This window comes from Mytilus edulis, chromosome 7 (assembly GCF_963676685.1).
Source record: "Mytilus edulis chromosome 7, xbMytEdul2.2, whole genome shotgun sequence".
In the NCBI taxonomy this organism is placed as follows: Eukaryota; Metazoa; Mollusca; class Bivalvia; order Mytilida; family Mytilidae; genus Mytilus; species Mytilus edulis.
The window spans coordinates 48281309-48285961 of record NC_092350.1 but is presented as its reverse complement, the minus strand read 5'-3'; positions in this window follow the sequence as shown (position 1 = coordinate 48285961).

Here is a 4653-nt window from a genome sequence, read left to right as displayed (position 1 = left end):
AATTATTTCACTCGACTGAGCGGGTATTGATAAGATCGCTTATTTAAGACCAGTCCATCTATAGACAGGAGTTTTGGGATATACTCATCATGCAATGAAGTGTCCAGTTATTCGTCCCATATCATACACTCAGTTCTCTTGTATATGTGTTTGGTGACACTGATAGGTGATTAGAATTCAAAATAAATTATAACGGCAATCATCCTTATCACACACATCTTGAAAAAGACTGTCCTTATGCAAATTAAAACATAAGCTCCGGCCGATCAGTTAAATTATTATAACATTGGTAATACATTTTAAGTATAAGTTTGATACGTGACTTTGTTTAGAATTTCTACATGTATTTTGGGGGAAAAAATGTCCCATTTATCCTCACCAAAAAATTATTGTTATAAACATAAAAACTAAATATTAACATATTTTGGCACCACACTATAACATTTTAATACAAATTCCCGGAACCGCTCCCTGGCTGCATTGGCCATCGATAAGTCTGTTAACAGGGTGGTCACACCATGACTCGACTGGTATAACGTAAAGACAGTAATTTGCCTTGTTAATAAATTTCGGGTGCCATGGACAAAATTTATTCGCATCCACAATCTCGCCAGATTTCCACATTGGATCATTACCAACTATCGTACCTGCTACAGATACCATCAGTGCTATACAAAAAAAGGAAACATTATCATTAAAAGTTGAGTAGCAGATGTATTTCAGTGGGGGTTGCAGCCAATTACAAAAGGGGATTTCTAACATAAAATTATACGCGTTTCTTGTTTCTCGTTTTTTTATATAGATAAGACCGTCGGTTTTCCCGTTTGAATGGTTTTACACTTATCTAGTAATTTTGGGGCCCTTTATAGCTTACTGCTCGGTGTGAGCCAAGGCTCCGGGCATTGGTACATGTATGTACAGCTTTAGTATAAAAACGTCTTCCTTTTTATATCACCCGCTGCAGCGGAGGAGGCTAAAAAGTGTTACCCTTGTCCGTCCGCAAGTACATATACGTACAATGTACGTCCCAACGATTACTTTCCGTTCTTTAATTTTATTTTTGAACAAAATTTTAAATACCATAAAACACAGATCAGGTGCGAATTTGGGTAGTGTCATTTTTACCGTTATTGACTCTTTATAACGTTATATGCAAGCTGGGGCATTATCTGTGTCTAATGAACACATTCCCCATTTATTTGGTTAAATTCAGTAGTTCTCGGATTGTCTGAGTAAAATTATACATTTAAAATATCTTAATGGAAATAAAGCATTTGGATTGTATGACAAGGTAGTTAGAGCTCTAATAGACAGGTTGAAAACTGTGACAGAGCTTGGAGAGAGCGTAGAATAACAAAAAGGGGTAGACAGCAAAGGCTGACACAGCGACCACTGTGTAATTGTAATATTTTTTGTTACTAAACTCCGAGGAAAATTCAAAACGGGAAAGTCCCTAATCAAATGGCAAAATCAAAAGTATGAGAGACTTACAGGAGCTGAACAAAGAGGACCCCAATGGTTACAAAAACTTCGTGAAAGTGGAGTAGGACGCTGATTGTTATGGGAGTTTTACTGCTTTTTTCTTCAAAATGAGATTTGTCACTGGATAAGTACTGATGTTAGATAGCAATATTCATTAATTTTACCATACCCTTTTCCTTGCTTTCTTACAAATTAAGCGTACTGTTTGTGTCATATATGTACATGTGTATGATATCAGTATTTTCCATGGGTCTGATACCCAGTTGTTGAATGGTTCAAGATATTTCTTTTTGGTGTATCGATGGCAACAACCTGCTTGTTTTACTAATAAAATTGCAAAAGGGGGTAAAGATGTCACATATTTTCCCAAAATTTAGCCAAAACAAAATTTCGATCCCTAGAGGATACCTTTTCTGAAGTTGTTTACATATATCTATCACGAATTCAAATAAAAATTAATTGTCTTTCTTCTCATTTTATATTTTTTTTATAAAATTGTGTCAAAAAGGGTATGAAAAAAAAGTGTTTGTTAACATTCGATCGTACGGTGATATATAGTTGTTAATATCTGTGTCATTTGGTGTCCTGTGTCGAGTTACAAGTCTCATTGGCAATTATACCACATCTTCTTATTTTTATACTACAAAAAATTCTGGACATACGGAAAATACGGACAGTCAAACACAAATATTCCATTAAACAGGTAAAATATAATATTGATGTTCTTAAAAACTATCTTTGATTGCTTAATTAGTCATCAGCTGTCTGATAATACATTTTAAAATGCACAATTACTTTCATATTTGAAAAATGCCCTTGGACAAAAATGCAGAATCTACATGTACTTCCCTTACGAAACACTGAGATAATCCCAGGTTTTATTGGGTTTCGTGTTGCTAAGATTTAGTTGTCTATGTTGTGTTATGTAGACTTATGTTTGTCTTCTCGTCGGATATGGCTGTGTCGGTTTGTTTTCGACCTTTGAGTTTGATTGTTCCTTTGGTATCTTCGGTCTCTCTTTTGAAACTGCACACCTCCTTACAAAAGTACAGACGCGTATTGTACATGTAGAAATTTGTGCACAGTTAAAGATAAATAGTGACAATATATTTTTGCAGAAGCAAATTTATGAGAGGTAGTTATCAGAGCTGCACACATTTTTAGAGAATCGTGTAGCATTCGTGTATACTCGTGTATGACCGAGCAGAGATCGAAGTGTGGTCGAATGTGGTCGCGGACAGATCTGGTATTGGTCGAGTTGGTCTGAGATGAAAGTATAGAAGTCGCAGTGATCATCAAGCGATCGGGTATTGGTCGAGTTAATCTAGACCACATATCGTATATTAGTCGAGCAAAGATCGAAATGATCGAGTACTGATCGGTAAACTATTTGTATTCCGACCAAACTCGATATCTACACGATCCTTTCTCGATCAATTCGACCGCTACTCAACGTATTCTCGACTCTTCTCGAGTGACTGGCTTCTCGATCCTTACTCGAATGTTTTTGACATGTCAAAAACTCTCGGGTAGAAAGTCAGATCGATGACGACCAAGGTAGACCACCCCGATCATTCTTGTCGATTGAGTCAGACCAGTCTCCCGATCGCTTAACTTGTCTTGATCGAGATTGATCGAGTTGGTCTGATCGGCAGTGTGAACCTACATGTAGCTTTAAGGTTGTCAAAGAAATCAATAATGAGAAAAAAATACTCTTACTTAGATTAACTACATTGTCCATGTAGTGCAAAAATTCCTTAAACAGAACATCTGTATTTAGAACTGCCAGGTCTGCTCCCTCATCGAGACAGGCTGATTCACTATCTGGCCATTTCAACATTTCAGGCAAAAGCTTAACGCAAACTCCACTTAGTGGCAACATGTCATAACCATTTGGACAGCCTAAAACATAATAGTATGCGTTCTGTAATTTTGGATGATTCAGGAGTGCAATTTGTAACATCATAGAAAAACAAGTCAACAACATAAATGAGTAATCCTGGACATTCGACTTACAATATTCAGCTTCAATTAGAGTACTTTTGTCAGCATGTATGAGTCCAATTATAGCTATTAACTAAGAGATTTATCGATAGTTTTATTTCATTAAAAACAACTTGTGGTTTTCTTTATATTCGTAAAAATATCAGACATTTTTTTTGCATGATTAATCATTAATGCCCGCGTCACACTGTCCCGATTTTATATACGATGGACACCCGAATGCGAAAATTGTAAGTTCGTACGAAGTTGGTCCCGATCTCGTTAAAATACCAAAAATTGACCGAAGCAAGTACGATAAATAACGATGTCTATGCGATGGTGCCGAAATTATATACGATAGCAAAAGATGGATATACGAAGGTTAACTGAAGACGGGTATTTAAGCTTCATATCTCAGCCGAAGCCTACACGATGGATCACGAAGGCTACACGGTGGATTACGAAGGCTACATGATGGATTACGATGATGGCGCGATGGCCATACGATGTCTAAAAGACGTTTATATATCAAATATGCATATTCAATTTACCATTTTCTGCATGTGTCATATACAAATATAGTGTCCATATGTGTCCCCAATATGTTACATACGAGGGGATGCCATGCTCGGCATTTCCTTGTTTGAACTGTAAAATGTGTGCACTAGTCTGAATAATCACCCATAATTATGCCCATGTTTACTGATCGATCTTAAAGGTAAGGTAATAGGTTCGTGGATCCCTTTTATTCAAAAAGAGCTCTTTCCAGGAGAATATCATAATAATATAGACAAAAGGAAGGATGTGGGGAAAACAACAAATGCGGCAAAATATGACATATCGAAAACAAAATGGTTATGGAGTAAACATTCGTGTGACAACAACTCAGACGATACATAAAAAATCAGAATAATGAAGAAAAAGTTGGTTTCCCTATATACGTGTACTTGCAGTGTTAGTGTACGAGGCGCGTTTATGATTTTCATTATGTTACTTGATACAAAAATAATATTTTACTTGTAAAAGTAAATCCTGAGCCTGTAATAGCTGCTCTTCTTGTTCCATTTGAATTAATACAAACAACGCTGTCGCCTTTCTTGTTCTCATAGAATCATATGATATGAGCTCCATGTTTTGTGAACGTCTTTCTTAACTGTCGTATTAGGCTGACCAGTGCATATCGCGCAT